Source organism: Microcebus murinus, chromosome 5 (genome assembly GCF_040939455.1).
Source record: "Microcebus murinus isolate Inina chromosome 5, M.murinus_Inina_mat1.0, whole genome shotgun sequence".
Lineage (NCBI taxonomy): Eukaryota > Metazoa > Chordata > Mammalia > Primates > Cheirogaleidae > Microcebus > Microcebus murinus.
The window spans coordinates 102,105,657-102,123,572 of NC_134108.1; positions in this window are offsets into that span (position 1 = coordinate 102,105,657).

Below are 17,916 nucleotides of genomic sequence, written 5' to 3' on the forward strand. Positions count from 1 at the left end.
AAATGGGAACTTGTTAAATCAGTGGTTCTCAAAATCTGGGAAGAGGAGAGAGGGACAGCATATCAGAATTACTCAGGGAAACCCATTCCTGACCTATGTGACCAGAAGGGAGGCAGAGTTGAAGTTTCCTGACTATCTGATACACCAGCTGTAACCCTCATCCCCCAAATCACTGCAATAAGTGACTTACAGTATGTCCTTAAAATAGAATCTCATATTGCCCAATCAGAATGATTTTGCAGAAATGCATTTTTTTAACATGCAAAGGAGGTGATGATGGATCACTGAATTTAAAAAGCAGGTTGTAAAACAGACTATGGTTAGATCTAATTTTTAGGGGGAAAAAGGTATATACAGACATCTGTGTACAGGATTTGAAATATTCACAATATGGTTTGGCAGATCTGCTGCCAAACCTGGGAGCTTGAATATGGAGAAATATAGAATCTAGGCTGGGCATGGTGGCTCACACCTGTTATCATAGCACTTTGGGAGGCTGAGGTGGGAGAATTGCTTAAAGCCAGGAGTTCGAGACCAGCCTGGGCAACAAAGCAAGACCCTGTCTCTACAAAAAATAGAAAAATTAGCTATATGTGATGGTGTGCACCTGTAGTCCTGGCTACTCTGGAGGCTGTGGTGGGAGGGTCACTTGAGCCCAGGAGTTTGAGGCTGTGGTAAGCTATGATTGCGCCACTATACTCCAGCCTGGGTGACAGAGTGAGAGAGAGAGAAAGAAAGAAAGAGTGAGAGCGAGAGCGAGAGCGAGAGCGAGAGCGAAGGAAGGAAGGAAGGAAGGAAGGAAGGAAGGAAGGAAGGAAGGAAGGAAGGAAGGAAGGAAGGAAGGAAGGAAGGAAGGAAGGAAGGAAGGAAGGAAGGAAAGAAAGAAAGAAAGAAAGAAAGAAAGAAAGAAAGAAAGAAAGAAAGAAAGAAAGAAAGAAAGAAAGAAAGAAAGAAATTGGCCAACTAAAAATATGTAGAAAAAATTAGCCGGGCATGGTGGTACATGCCTGTAGTCCCAGCTACTAGGGAGGCTGAGGCAGGACGACTGCTCAAACCCAGGAGTTTGAGGTTGCTGTGAGCTAGGCTGACCCCACAGCACTCTAGCCCGGGCAATAGGGTGAGACTCTGTCTCAAAAAAAAAAAAAAAAAAAAAAAATCAGAATCTCTGGAGGATCTCTATTTTCTAGGGTAACAAGGTCCAGTCAAGATTGAGAACCACTGCTTTAGCTGGATTTGTAATCCTTCCTGGGAACAAGCTATAGGTATCTGGGAAAGTAAGCCAGCAACTTTTAGAAAGCAGAAACTTACAATGATCTTGAAGGGTATTACTCAGGTCATTATAAATGTTCTTTAAAAAAAAATAAGGTTACTTTATTTCCCTTTTGTGAATTAACCCTGAAAGAGCAAGGTTAGTTATCGAACAGGATTTAAGAACTAATCTTGTAAATTCATCCTCTTGGCCACTAGGGGGACTGGACAAAGCCTGTGGAAGGACAGGACTGTGTCCCTGGAGAAATTGCTCACAGTGGAGGTAAGTTGGCACTGTCACCCTAGTGGACAAAAGACAAGCAAGTACTGCTACTTTTTAACTTCTATGTAAGAGTTAAATCCTATAAGCTCTCCCAAAAGACTTGACTTTGCTCCCAGGAATGAAAATTGGTACAATCTTTCTGGAGAAAGCCATGTAATTGTAGAAAGTATTTACTGAGTGCTCACTCTAGGTCAGACACTGTGCTTGGTGCTTCAGGTACTTTGTCTTATTTAAATCCTCACAATAATCCTATGCTGTGAGCACAATTATTGTCCCTGTCTTCAGATAAAAAACAAAGGCTGGAGGGATAAAACAAGAGAATCATGGCTACAGAGCTAGAAAATAAAGGATTTGAACTTGGGTAATCTGCCTCTAAATGGTATCATGTAAAAACATACTTAGACTTTGTTTGTTGGTTGGTTGGTTGGTTTTTGAGACAGGGTCTCGTTCCATTGCCCAGGCTGGAGTGCAGTGATGTGATCACAGCTCACTTCAAACTCTTGGGCACATGTGATCCTCTTCCCTCAGCCTTCTGAGTAGCTGGGACTACAGGTGCATGCCACCATAACCGGCTAATTTTCTAATTTTATTTTTTGTGGAGATGGGATCTCAATGTTGCCCACGTTAGTCTCAAACTCCTGGCCTCAAGTGATCCTCCCTTTTTGGCCTTCCAAAGTGCTGGGGTTACAGATGTGAGCCAGCTTACCTGGCCTTCATACTTAGACTTTGACCCAGACTTTTAGTTCTTGGACTTTGCCCAAGGAAATGATCACACAGCTGCATAATTCAGAACAAAATTAGACCTGGAAAAATCCCAATGCCCTTATTCTTGTAGAAAACTAGTCAAATAATTTTTTTTTTTTTTTTTTTTTGAGACAGAGTCTCACTCTGTCTCCCAGGCTAGAGTGCCATGGCATCAGCCTAACTCACATAAACCTCAAATTCCTGGGCTTAAGCAATCCTCCTGCCTCAGCCTCCCAAGTAGCTGGGACTACAGGTACACACCACCATGCCCGGCTAATTTTTTCTATATATTTTTAGTTGGCCAATCAATTTCTTTCTGTTTTTAGTAGAGACGGGGTCTCGCTCTTGCTCAGGCTGGTCTCGAACTCCTGACGTCGAGCAATCCTCCTGCCTCGGCCTCCCAGAGTGCTAGGATTACAGGCGTGAGCCACAACGCTCGGCCGAGAAGTTTTTATTGAAATGAAAAAATCTTCATCAAGTATTATTAAGTTAAAAAAACAAGTTAGGCTGTGTGCAGTGGCTCACATCTGTAATCCCAGCACTCTGGGAGGCCAATGCAGGAGGACTGCCTGAGGTTGGGAGTTTGAAACCAGCCTGAGCAAGAGCAAGACCCTATCACTACCAAAATTAGAAAAAATTAGCTGGGCATGGTGGTGTGCACCTGTAGTCCCAGCTATTTGGGAGACTGAGGCAGGAGGAACTCTTGAGCCTAGGAGTTTGAATTTGCAGTGAGCTATGATGACTCCATTGCACTCTAGCCTGGGTGACAGAACAAGACCTTGTCTCAAGAAATAAATAAATAAATAAATAAATAAATAAATAAATAAATAAATAAATAAATAAAAAGTTAGAAAACATATTCAGTATAATATCCAGAAAACAAAAGTTGGCAGCTATGTTTGTGGGAGGGAATACTAAAATATTAACAGTGGCTATGTTTAAGTGGGATCTCAGAAATTTTAACTTTCATCTTTAAATTTTTCTTTATATTCTAATTTTTCCATAGTGTATCTTTTGGGTAGTAATTTTTGTAAAGCAATGCAAACTTAAGATATTTCAGGATATTAAAAGAACAATGCCTGATTCAAGGAAGTGGAAGGAGTAAACGGGAACCAGCACTTAAGATTGTCCCGGACACTAAATTTAGCTCGAAAACTCTGGCAGCCACAGGAAAAAGATAAACATATTGGTTGTACAATTTTCACATTATTTCATTTAATGTTTTATGAGAGAGCCCCATGGATGGTTTTCCCTATTTGTATGTAATTGCTCATTCTTGTCAACTTCAGAGTGTGGGACCCTCAGTAGATGCTCCACACATGTCCCAGTTCTGTGTTACCAAGTACATTTCACTAGATTGAACCTGTGTTCACTGAGAACCTCTGGTGTACCAAGCTGTGGCCAAGTATGCTAACTCATCTCTGCTTTGTGACCACTCTGATTCCCACCTCCTGCTTGTCCCCCATCTGGAATCCCGTCCCATACGAATCTTTCCAGTTCTTAAGTCTAATTCAAGCACTAGAGTCTCCAGTTCAAACTAATCTTCTTCTGTGAGCCTTATTGCACCACAAGTCATTATAGAACAATTCAGTTACATGCACATTCTCCCATCATTTCAAAATCATTCACTGTGTCTCCACTATTAGACTAGATACCCCTAATGGACCAGGACTTATCCTTTCCTATGGATAGAACTCTGGAATCCACATCTTAGAGCTTGAAGGGAAGGCCTCACAGCTCAGGTGACCAAGTAGGAAAAATTCTGATTTGCCCCAGACTTTTTCCTGTTTTTAGCATTGAAGTTTCCATATCTGGAAAAACCACTTACTCCTGGCAAGATAGCAGGACACTTTATGGGTGTTCAGTAATTATTTCTTGATTGGTTGGATCGTTTTTATGTATAAAATCCCTACCAGGCACATTCTCATTTTTAGCTATATATTGATGAAATAATAACCCCTTGCATGAACATGGCTCCCTACTGCAGTGGTGTTGTGATCCTCAGACAGAGGCAGGCTGAGAAAACTGAGGCTCAGAAGAGTTTTGTGAATTTTTCCAGGTGTTAAGTGACTAGCCAAAACTATGAGCTGCGTCTTTTGACTCCTAGCTGGGCTCCCTGAAATCTGAAAATAGCTGCCATGGAGCTTCAACTCCACATGCCTGCCATCATTTTACATAAAGGCACAAGACTTGTGTGAAGAAAACCATAGATTGTACCTGGAGATCCAAAAGATTTGCGTAAATGGAACAAAAATATCATATGTCTAGACAGAACAATTCAATAAGGTAAAGATTATTTCTTCAAAATTAGTTAATAAATTGAATGCAATTTTAACCAAAATTCCAGCAAGGTTTTTCTGGGATGTGACAAAATGATTCTAAAGTTCATCTGCTAGAATATCCAATCAAGAAAACTTCAAGAAATTTTTGAAAAAGAACAACATACTAAAGGCCTTTATGGGGGGAAATTGTACTACCAGGGCTTAAAAGTTATTAAACCATAGCAATTAAGCAATGAAGTGTTGGCACAAAATTGATCAATCAATAGAATAAACAAAAAACCCAGAAGGAGAACCCAAAGTATGTAAGAAATTTGGCATATGATAAAGATGGTCAGGTCAATTAGGGAAATGATGGTATATTCAGTAAACGATATTGGGTGAATTGGCTGATCATTTGCATGCAAATAAAATTAAGGCTCTACATTTCCCAAAATCCCACAATAAATTCAGATAGCTTACAACTTTTGATGTGGAAAATGAAACTACAAAATAACCAGAAGTACCAGTGAATGTTTATGGGATCCTCTGGTGAAGAAAATCTTTCTAAATATAACACGAAAGGAGAACCCTATAAGGGAGAAACAGATTATGTGGGGCGCGGTGGCAACGCCATTCCAAGATGGCGCCCGCTTCCTGGTCACACCCTGCTGTTAGTCTGACAAACAAGTGCTCAGCGCATGTGCAGAGTTTGTCTCCTCCCTTCCAAGTGCCTTATCCAATCAGACAATGCCCAGTGTACTTACTGCCTTTATAAGCAGCCGCCGAGAACGCCTCGGCGTCTTCCGCATCATGAAAGTTTAAAGGGAACCCCATTAAAGCACGGTCAGAAGAACTCCAGTTGCCGCGTCTTCCTTGCTGGCGAGGCGGGCGCGACAAGATTACATTTGACTACGTGAAAAATCCATTTGTAAAAAAGACAATTGAAATGACAATGTGGGCAAAATCTTTGCTGCATATATGACAGACAATTTAAAAGACTTCTTACAACTTATTGGCCGGGCGCAGTGGCTTACGCCTGTAATCCTAGCTCTCTGGGAGGCCGAGGTGGGCTGATTGCTTGAGGTCAGGAGTTCAAAACCAGCCTGAGCAAGAGTGATACACCGTCTCTACTATAAATAGAAGGAAATTAATTGGTCAACTAATATATATAGAAAAAATTAGCCGGGCATGGTGGCGCATGCCTGTAGTCCCAACTACTTGGGAGGCTGAGGCAAAAGGATTGCGTCAGCCCAGGAGTTTGAGGTTGCTGTGAGCTAGGCTCACTCACTCTAGCCTGGGCAACAAAGTGAGACTCTGTCTTAAAAAATAAATAAATAAATAAAAGACTTCTTACAACTTATTAAGAAAGAAACATACTAAAGGCCAGGCATGGTGGCTCACGCCTGTAATCCTAGCACTCTGGAAGGCCGAGGTGGGTGGATCATTTGAGCTCAGGAGTTCGAAACCAGTCTGAGCAAGAGTGAGACCCCGTCTCTACTAAAAATAGAAAGAAAATTACTTGGACAGCTAAAAATATATAGAAAAAATTAGCCGGGCATGGTGGCACATGCCTGCAGTCCCAGCCACTCAGGAAGCTGAGGCAGAAGGATCGCTTGAGCCCAGGAGTTTGAGGTTGCTGTGAGCTAGGCTGATGCCACAGCACTCTAGCCCGGGCAACAGAGTGAGACTCTGTCTCAAAAAAAAAAAAAGAGAAAGACCTACTAATAGAAAAATGGCAAAGGACACAAGCAATTTGCCACAGAAGTATAAATGACAACAAAATTATGAAAAGTTCTGTCTCCTTAGTAAGCAGACGAAAGTAAATACGAAACAAAAGGATATCCTCTTTTTTTTCACTTAATGACATTGGCAATAAATTTTTAAGCAATAATATCCTTTTCTGATAGGAGTATGAAGGCAGCCTTCCTGCAAGGCCAGTTGTAACAGGAATCAAGAGCCTCATCTAGGTACATACTTTCTGATCTAGTGATTCCACATCTAGAAATAGGTTTTAAGGGAATAATCAGAAATATGTGCAAATATCTTTTTATAATTATGTCCAGGGGATTATTTATTGTAGTTAAAAGGAAGAAACAACCTATATGTCTAGTTCTAGGGAACTGGTTGAATAAATGATAGTACAGTCATGTGCCACATATTGACTTTTCAGTCGACAATGAACCATATATACAACAGTGGTCTCATAAGATTATATCATATTTTTTCTCTATCTTTTCTATGTTTAGATATGCTTAAATACACAAATACTTATCCTTGTATTACAATTGTCTACAGTATTCGATATAGTAACCTGTTATACAGGTTTGTAGCTTAGGAGCAACAGGCTATGCCATATAGCCCAGATGGGTAGTAGGCTATACCTTTGAGGTTTGTGTAAGTTCACTCTATGATGTTTCCATAATGATGAAATCTCCTAACAACACAGTTCTCAGAACATACCCCCCTCATTAAGTGACACATGACTGTATATTGCTTCAGTAGAATACAAAGCAGTTATAGAAGAATACTATGCAGTTGATATTGTAGAAGAAACTTTAATGACTTGAAAATTATTCTTGACCATGTATATTACTGAGTGAGAAAGCAAATTACTAAGCAGTATTTACAGTGTAATCCCATGTTTGTTTATATACGTACACAGCATGAATTGTGCACTACAAATGATCTTTTCTTTTTTTACTTTTATGCATTTCTACAGTACACATTTACTGGTTTTCTAACAGTAAAAATTAATAATTACTAATAATTGTTGCTAAAAAAACTTTCCAGATCTGTCCCTGTATGGAATTACACGGATGTTCATGTCCTATGATAATATACTTCTGTAATACTTGAATTTTGTTTATTGAACCTGATCACTTTTATAGTCAAAAGGAAACGATTTTTTAAGAGAAAAGAAAGAAAGGATTTGGGAACAGAGAAGTTCATACTCTTTAATCCAACTATTTCCTTTTTAGAAAACTTCTTAACCCTGAATATGAGCAAATATTTATATAGAGATTGCTCATCACAGCAGTATTTATAATAGACAAAATAAGCAAACAAATATATGTTTGTGACATATGAACACCATCTAAATGTCTAACAATAGGGAGCTAGGGAAGTCAGTTGTGACCATTCAATGGATCTACAGCAGCATAGCAAAGTGAGCATGACCCCAGCCCGCTGGGGTTGAAATCTCAGCTCTGCCACTTACTAGCTCTGTGACCTTGTACAAGTTACTTAACCTCTCTGACCTTGAATGTCCTTGTTAATAAAATGGGGATAGTAGTACCTACCTAACAGGATGGTTAGAAGGATTTGTTTATCATTCAGAGTTCAGGCGGGAAACAGATGACACAGTCAACTTGGGTAAGCTGAGGAGAGTTTAATAAAGGGACGCTTTACAGAGGTGAAAGCAGAGTGTAGGGAAATCACCAAGGGCAGTGCGGTAGTCTGGGCTAGTAACAGGCAGTGCTAGGGAGGAGTTGAACAGTTACTGAAACCCGGGTGGGGCGGGGAGAGACAGATGTGGAGTGATGTGGAGATAGGAAGCTTTGATGAAAGGGCACGGCAGCCCTGGGCCCCTTCCCACATACCTTGACCTTACTGTCCAGTCTCCTGAGACACCTGTCATTACACTGCCATGGCTGCAATAATGGTGCATAAAAGCATCCCCCAAACCTCAGTGGCTACCAACTGCAAACACTGGCTTTTCTCACTTCCAGGTTGACTGGGGCTGCTCTGCTTCAGGCTTTGGGTCAGGTTCAGGTCTGCTTTGTTGGGCCTCTTATTTTAGGAACAGTGACCAAAGAGATCAAACCAAACAGACAAGTCCATTCCGGGCCTCTGCTCACGCCAAATCTACAAACATCCCAGTGGCCAAAGCATGCCACATGGCTGAGCCTGAAATAAGTAAATAAATCCGATATTTATATTCCATATACTCATGGCAAATTCCAGCCCAGGGAGAGAGGGAGAGAGTAGAGTCAGGAATTGACTCTACTATCATTCAATCCACCACAATTTCCCATTGGCCAAACCCAGGGAAGGGAGAGGGCATAGAAGGCCTTGGTGCGGTCTATGCAGGGCAGCCTCCTGGGGCACAGCAGGGTAGAAGAGGGTAGAGGCATTTCTGGAGGGGAGAACAAAGATAACTGTGTGGGATTACATGAGTTAATATTTTTAATGAGCTTAGGTTGATGGTTGGCACATAAAAAATACCATATAAGTGTTTGTAAATGAAACAATAAAATATGGTGCCATTGAGAATGATGTTTTCAAGAATATTTAATTAAATATTTAAAATATTCATGATGAATTGTTAAGTGAAAGAGATTATAAAGCAGGTATACATTATGATATCATTTTTAAAATATAATATACCTAGAAGAAAGACTGGAAGAAAATTTAGCAAAATGTTAATGTTTTTGTTGGGAAGTAGAATCACGGGGAATTTTTATATCTCTGCTCTGTGTTCAGTATAAAGTTGCCACATATGGCATCATAGATTGTGTACTGCACAACTCCCATTTGTCCCTCTTCACACAACCTCTAACTTGCACAACCTCCTTTATTGCCCATGGCTTCTAGAACACACAGGTATTACTCTTGTGTAATCAAACAAATAAATGCAGTTGTTAAAAATTGCAAACTTGCCTTTTCTTCCTAAAATATTTCAAAGACAAATGAGGTTGACCTAGTTTGTAATTTTTATTAAAGCAGGAGAGAAATTACCCTGGACTCTAAGACAATTGTTATAAAAGTATACTCACCAACTCTTGAGACAATCGCAGTTGCTCTTGAATAGTCACCACTGCATAACTCAAGGGTATTGCTTCATGTATGTAGCATAAATAAAGAAACCATATTTGGCTTAAGTAAGTTATTAACATTTTTTTTAAAAAAAACCCTGAAATATATTTTATCTGCTGTAGAAATTCAGAAATGCTGGCTCAGAAATGATGACTCTAAGAACAAAATGCTCATATTAAATTCACAACAGAGACATCCAGTTCCAAAATGGCAACATAGGAGAAAACTGGCCTCACGCCCCACTACAGAAAATCAAAAACAAATACACAGCACTGCTACTATCATCAGCAATACCTCAGAACTCAAATATGAAGATGAAATGGTTCCTGGAGCCACAGAGAAGTAAAAAAACTCCAAGCAGATAGTAAGAGCCGGGCGTGGTGGCTCACGCCTGTAATCCTAGCACTCTGGGAGGCCGAGGCGGGCGGATTGCTCAAGGTCAGGAGTTCAAAACCAGCCTGAGCAAGAGCGAGACCCTGTCTCTACTATCAATAGAAAGAAATTAATTGGCCAACTAATATATATAGAAAATATCAGCCGGGCATGGTGGCACATGCCTGTAGTCCCAGCTACTTGGGAGGCTGAGGCAGGAGGATCGCCTGAGCCCAGGAGTTTGAGGTTGCTGTGAGCAAGGCTGACGCCACGGCACTCACTCTAGCCTGGGCAACAGAGTGAGACTCTGTCTCAAAAAAAAAAAAAAAAAAAAAAAAAAAAGATAGTAAGAGAATCAGACTTTCACATCCACGATGTCCCCACCCCACTTCTGCCCAACAATAGCATGAAAAAATTTCCCCAAACTCACTGTTTCTATACTGAATAAAGTAATTTTGGGGTGGACAACTAGCTTCCCCATCATCTTGGGTTCCCTGGCAGGAGACTGTCCCTTCCCTAACCCACAGGAAGCATCATGAATGCTGGAAGGAACAAAAGTCCCTGAGGAGAGCCAGAGGAAGAGGGAAGTAGAACTACTATTCCCAGCCCTGGAATTTCTGCTCTGTCACTTGGCCAAAGGAGATGCTAAACCAGAGTGGCTGTTCAGTTGCAGCACACTGTAGGAAGTATATTCCTCAGGTTGGCTGGGATGAACTCCTAGCCAGCCTTTCCCCACTGCTGGGATATCCTCTTTGGGGCTTCTCCCATTCAGGATGAGCAGTGCTCCCCCATTTGGGATGGGCAGTGCTTACTATAGCTGAGGTGAACCTGGGCTTAGGGTGCTACCTAGAGCCAACAAGGAGGCAGTGACCTAGTGGTAAGGAATCTCTAAGCAAATATATTCAACAAAAGCCAAAACAAACAAGACAGAGAAGACTGGAATAAACAATTAGTCCTTCAATACAAAGACATAGATGTACATCCACAAGAAACAACAGCAAACAGGGAACCATGACCTCCCCAAATGGACAAAGCAAAGAACCAGTGACTGACTCTAAGAGGATGGGCCTCTCTGACTGAGAATTCAAGAAAGAAGTTTTAAGAAAACTCAGTAATTTCCAAGGTAACATAGAAAAGCAATTCAGCAATTTATCAGAGAAATTTAACAAAGAGATTAAAATTTTAAAAAATCAAACCAAAATCTTGGAACTGAGAAATACATTTGCTAAACTGAAAAATTCATTAGAGGCTCTCAATTGCAGAATGGATCAAGTAGAGGCAAGAATCAGTAAGCTTGAAGACAGGCTATTTGAAAATACACAGTCAGAGGGGGAAAAAAGAAAAAAGAAATAAAAAGGAATGAAGAGCACCTACAAGATATAGAAAATTACCTCAAAAGACAAAATCTAAGAATTATTGCTGTTCAAGAGGGAGTTGAGCAAGAGCAAGGGAGTAAAAAGCTTATTCAAAGAAATAATAACAGAAAACTTTCCAAAAACTTGAGAAAGACATAAATATCCAGGTATAGGAAGGTCAGAGAACGCCAAACAGATTTGACTCAAATAAAACTACCCCAAGTCATATAATAATCAAACTCTCAAAGGTCCAGGACAAAGAGAGGATCATAAAAGCAGCAAGAGAAAAGAAGCAAATAACATATAAAGGAGCTCCAATTCATGTGGCAACAGACTTCTCAACAGAAACCATACAGGCCAGGAGGGAGCGGAAAGACATTTTCAAACTGCTAAAAGAAAAACACTGTTATTCAAGAATACTGTATTCAGCAAAGTTATCCTTCAAATACGAAGGAAAGAAAATTTCTTTCCTAGTCAAACAAAAGCTGAGCAAGACTGGGAGTGATGGCTCACGCCTGTAATCCTAGCACTCTGGGAGGCAGAGGCAGGAGGATTGCTCCAGGTCAGGAGTTCGAAACCAGCCTGAGCAAGAGTGAGACCCCGTCTCGACTATAAAATACAAAGAAAATAATTGGCCAACTAATATATATAGAAAAAACTAGCTGGGCATGGTGGCACATGCTTGTAGTCCCAGCTACTTGGGAGCCTGAGGTAGTAGGATCGCTTGAGCCCAGGAGTTTGAGGTTGCTGTGAGCTAGGCTGACGCCATGGCACTCACTCTAGCCTGGGCAACAAAGCGAGACTCTGTCTCCAAAAAAAACAAAACAAAAAACAAAACAAAAAAAAAACAATCTGAGCAAGAGTGAGACCCCATCTCTACAAAAAATAGAAAAATTAGCCAGGCATGGTGACACAAACCTGTAGTCCCAGCTACTCAGGAGGCTGAGGCAGGAGAATGGCTTGAGCCCAGGGGTTTGAGGTTGCAGTGAAATATGATGATACCACTGTACTCTAGCGTGGGCAACAGAGCGAGACTCTGTCTCAAAACAAAAAACAAAAAACAGCTGAGAACATTCACTACCACCACACTTGTCTTACAAAAATGATAAAGAAAGTTCTTCAATCTGAAAGAAAACAAACTACTAATGTGCACAAAAAGAAAATATTTGAAGGTATAAAACCCATGCATAAAATTAAATACATGGATGAACCTGGGTTACTCTAATAATGTCATTGTGGGGTAAATTCACAATAGAGAAGAGTTAAAGTAAAAGGATTTAAAGTAAAATAGCTTCTCCCTGAATGCCCAGGACAAAAAGAGCCTGGTTTTTAATGGCATTCCAGATGAACCCCAGACTTCCTGCCTGGGCATACTTGTTGTATATGAGATAAATATTTTCTTTACTACTTTTTACAACACAGCAGTTGGGTATTCTATTACTTGCAGCCAAAGTATTATCTGTATTTTCTTTGACATCCCCCTTCTCTAGATAGAGTTAAACAACCCCTCCTTTATGTGTCCACAACCCATTGTATGTACTTCTAGTCCAGGATTCAGAATATAATTGTAACAGTCGTTTATATGACTTGTTTGTGAGATTATCCAAAGAATTTGTAGATTTTCTTTTATTTTTATAGCCTCAGTGCCCTTTTTGGTATCTAACACAGAAGGATTTGTTCAATTGCTGTCAAGAATTTATATATTCATTATTGTGAGTGGTGTGGAGAATTTTTTCCTGAAGAGTGTGGAAAAGTGGTGGATGCCTCCCATGTACATATGCACATGGGTAGTCCCATAGGTTGTCAGTAAAGGATGAGTCAGAAATACCCTGGGGAGGTCTCCCTGCAAGCCCTGAGCCTTGGGCAGTGCACTCCTGAAAACTAGTAGATAGAACTGAAAGTTACTCTAGATGTAGGGTGGGGCAGCACAGAGGAATATGTCTGATCCCTCCTTTGGATTCTTAGGATACGTTTTAGAAATTATTTTTATTTTATTTTTCTGCATTTTTGGAGATTAAATTGTTGGCTTCATTACAAAGCTAGATTGGAGGATGGTTGAGAAGTCAAATGGGCTTGCAAAAACTCTTCTATTTTGAACTTAATTTCCAAAAAAATGCCACACTCCACCCCTGCTGGGACAGAGCCTGTCCTGCTTGGCTTAACCCATGATAACTGAAGAGACTGGAACACACCTACACTCCACAAATCCAGTTGCCAACTGCAGGCCAAAGCAAAAGTCAGGCTGCCTGGGATATAGGGAGCTGGAGTGGGGTGGGCACACGTATAAAGACATGAACTTCTACACCAGATAATCTACTACTCTGAACTCTTTGTAATCTTTCTCACTTTCCTATCCTGGCTTGGATCACTGAGAGGTGATTCTTAAATACATCCCCCCAGCCTTGCTTTGGCATTTGCTCTCTTAGGGTAGAAGGACTGCAGCCTCTGCAGCAGCTGAGGAATGTGGGCTGCAGTGAGTGCAGACTGTTTCATGTTTGATACTTTCTACACAGTCTCAATACAATGGCTGAAATTATCATTGGCAGAAATATGCAGCACCCAAGGTTGAAATCTGGGCCTCAGGTTGCAGTAAAAGTAACCAGTCCAGAATGTTGTTTTCAGGGTTCACATGTCCCACTCGGCAAGTCTGATAAACTAATTTGACAGTGTTAACGGCAGAGAGTAGGTGTATGTGTTAGACCACCCAACCCTCCTTTGTGTTTTAGCGGCTGCTTTCAATGCCTTGCCTCAAAGGAGGGCGTCCTGGAGGAATGTTGAGCCACATGGCAGGTCTCCTCAGGGAGGGGGGCTTTATCTGGCACCCTTTAGTCATGGCACAGGGAGCTCCTATTTTAACCTCCCATACACAAGGCTAATGATCGTAGGAATATGGTGGAAAAGTGGGGAACTTTCCAGGTCTTATTCAGAAGGAGAAAAACACAGGTAGCCCCAGAGCAGGGACCCTCTCCAGCCCACTCCATCACAGTGCACGTCACCAGCTCAGGCAGAATCAGGAAGTGAGTGAGTAAGAACACAGAACTCCGTGAGTGTGACCAGGGCACCATGTCTGGGTTCTGTAGAGCAAACTGACCTGATCAGGCTCCATTCAGCCATTCAACCCGCCTGGGACTCTCAGCCCCTCCTTTCAGCCTCCGCAGCCTCCTACAGCCCTGGGCCCAGAGAGTGTACACTCCACCTGGCCAAAGCCCCACTCCACAGCCACAGTCTCTGCATTGCTAATCCTGGCCAGTCATCGAGCAAACGAATCTCCTGGGTTCTCAGGGGACTAGCCAAGAGTGTGGATGACTCAGTGTGACCCCTCCCCACTATTAGAGAAACAGCTCAAAGCAAATAGTTTGCAATGATGAGTTAGTAATGTCAGCCTCATTATAGAATACTTTGTGGCAGGTAGAGCAGAGATAGCATTTGCAAACCTTTAAGACTAGTTTTTGTGCCATGAAAGAAAGGGGAAGTTTGAGTAAATAGACTGAGCCTCAGATGACTTATATCTGAGTTCAGACTTGTGTGTTTCATTCACTTCTGCAACATTTCTTCTCGTCTATCTGCCTTTGGGGATCTGATTGAACGAAAGAAGAATGAGTCATTGTTTTGCCACATCTTCTTTTCTGTATTTAATCCCTTAATGTAAAAGAGAATTAGGCAAGAGGTTTAAGAGATTAAATAAGATTCATTACTGAATTATTAAAGATTAAGCTCTGGCTTAAAACAACCTAAAAGGAGATGTGTACAACAATCTTCGGTGTTGCAAGAGAAACACCTCCTTATTCAAGGCACAATAGATGTTATCCATTAGTTTATTGATAAAGTCAATAAAAACAATAGTAATATTCTCAAAAGATGTCACTAATATTTCTACAAACTTTACCAAACCACGAAGGAGAGGATATAGACTTAGAAGAGTTACTCTAGTCCTGGGATGGGTTGACCTGGTACATTCTCCTCTGCCGTGGGACCAGGTCTTCTTACCCAGTGGTGACTCAGAATTTCCAACTACTGCACCATCAAATTATTGCAGGGTTGGTAAGCCCCTAGAGGCTTAAGTGAAATACCGAAAACTAGAGGCACATTTCCCTTCTTTCTTTTTAATGACAGACTTGGCCTCCAAGGGCAGCTTCTCAATCTATTCATGCTTTCTCGTCTTTATGTGGGAGAATAGAGAGTGAAGATCAAAGAAAAATTCTGGGAAAAAAATTAGGTTTCCTCAGAGAACTTAAAAAAAAAACCCAAAAAGTTTAGATTATAGAGAGATGAAGAAAATGCTTAAGATAAGGTAGTCATATGTTGCTTATTTAGTTTCATTTCTTCCAAGATATTTCTTTCTTTTTTTTGAGACACAGTCTTGCTCTGTTTCCCAGGCTGGAGTGCAGTGGCATCATCATAGCTCACAGCAACCTCCAACTCCTGGGCTCAAGTGATCCTCCTGCCTCAGCCTCCCGAGTAGCTGGGACTACAGGCGTGTGCCACCACACCCAGCTAATTTTTCTATTTTTTGTGGAGATGGGACTACAGGCTGGTCTGGAAAACCTGGCCTCAAGAAATCTGCCTACTTTGGCCTCCCAAAATGCTGGGATTACAGGTGTGAGCCATTGTGCCCAGCCCCAAGATATTTCTTAAAACCACAGTAAAACTGTGGAGCCAAATCAGTCTCAGAAGTTAACACTTCCAGACTTCAGAGACAGACTGAGACTCTCAAAAGACAAAATACATATTTGCCTTCAGAGCTGCTGCGGTGATTTTCATGTGAAAGAGTCACTGACTTTTTTGTATGCTTCCTACTGTTATGTTTAGTATAGAGCCAGGGTTTATAATTCCGTTGGGAGGACCACAGTTGGGCAACTGGAGGTCTATGAACCCCATTAACTTCTAGAAAAATTTTCACTGTATGCACATGGGTTGGGGGAGTGCGGAGGATCCAAGCTCTCATTAGATTTTCTGGAGTGGATGATCCCAAACATAAAGACCCCTGGTTCAAAGGCTGAAGTGTTTGTCTTCTGGCATCTGCTGCAGAACACACACCTTAAATATAGGTAATATTATTATTTCATCTTACTGATGTGTATCAACCAATGAATGGACAAATAACATATGGTATTTTCTATGTAATGGAATATTATTTGACAATAAAAAGAAATGAAGTACACATACCTGCTACAACATGGATGAGCCTTGAAAACGTTAAGGGAAAGAAGCCAGTCACAAGGACTATTGTATGATTCTATTTATATGAAATGTCCAGAATAGGCAAATCTATACAGACAGTAAGTAGATTAGTGGTTACCTAAAGGTGAGAGACAATGAAGAGTGATGGTTAATGGGTATAGAGTTTCTTTCGAGGGTAATTAAAATATTCTAACATTAGGCCGGGCGCTGTGGCTCACGCCTGTAATCCTAGCTCTTGGGAGGCCGAGGCGGGCGGATTACTCAAGGTCAGGAGTTCAAAACCAGCCTGAGCAAGAGCGAGACCCCGTCTCTACTATAAATAGAAAGAAATTAATTGGCCAACTGATATATATATAAAAAATTAGCCGGGCATGGTGGCGCATGCCTGTAGTCCCAGCTACTCGGGAGGCTGAGGCAGAAGGATCACTGGAGCCCAGGAGTTTGAGGTTGCTGTGAGCTAGGCTGACGCCACGGCACTCACTCTAGCCTGGACAACAAAGCGAGACTCTGTCTCAAAAAAAAAAAAAAAAAAAAAATATTCTAACATTGTGTTGATGATTTCAAATTTTGTGAATATACTAAAATCACTGAATTCTACAATTTAAATGGGTATATTGTATGGTATGTAAATTACATCTCGATAAAACTATTACCAAAAAAAGAAGCAATATTCTATAAGGCTGATGTTTATTTTGTTTTACCACTTTGGGCTCCAGACTCCTGCCTATCATCAGATAAGGCTAAATCAACCCAGATGTCAAACTATACCAGTAAGTACTGGAATGGGCTTTTCGACAGAGGAGTTTATAGAAACAACGTATGAAATGAGAACTGAATGTCAGTTTATTATGCAGTTAATATAGTGTAATTTTACAGTTAATATTCTCAGCTTTCTCTTAGCAATCAGATGAGGATCAGCACAGAGATTTGGTCTGAATTCTTATGTTTGTTGATAGTGAGGTTTTTGTAAGTCACTTCTTGGGACTTGCTGTGTTGAGTGTTCACATTGCTTCTTGCTGTTTTGTCACATCCTTGTATCAAGACCCTTATTTTTACTGATTATGAAGCAGTATTAGCTTGTTAGCATGAAGAATGGGAGGAGGGAAATATTGCCCCCTCCTCAACTTCCCAGAAAATAAAACAATATTTATAACTATACTTGCAAGAGCCATCAAAAGTATCTGAATTCACTACTTACACAGCGAGAAAACGTTAAGTTATAGTTGGACCACCCTGTAATAGCATAATAGCAAAATTTTCATAGTCTAATGCCTACTATATGATTGACTTCTGTGGCTATTTCTCATGTTTCTGAAATAAATATGTATGCTTTATTGGATACAGTACTATACACATCCATTAATTCAAGCTTATTAATAGTGCATTTAAGTCTCTATAAACTTCCTAATGTTTTAGCCACTTAGTTTAGAATTAAAATAGTAAATATTTAGTTATTGATAATCTACAATGTGTCAGGCCCCATGCTGGGGCTCTGAGGATTTACAAAGTTCCTACCCTCAAGTAGCTCATAGTAGATGACAAATGCCTCAATATACAAGGCTGTAAGATCTTCAATGCCAATTTGTATTTACTTTGAATTTATATATATATATATTTGTTGTTTTTTTTTTGTTTTTTTGAGACAGGGTCTCTGTCA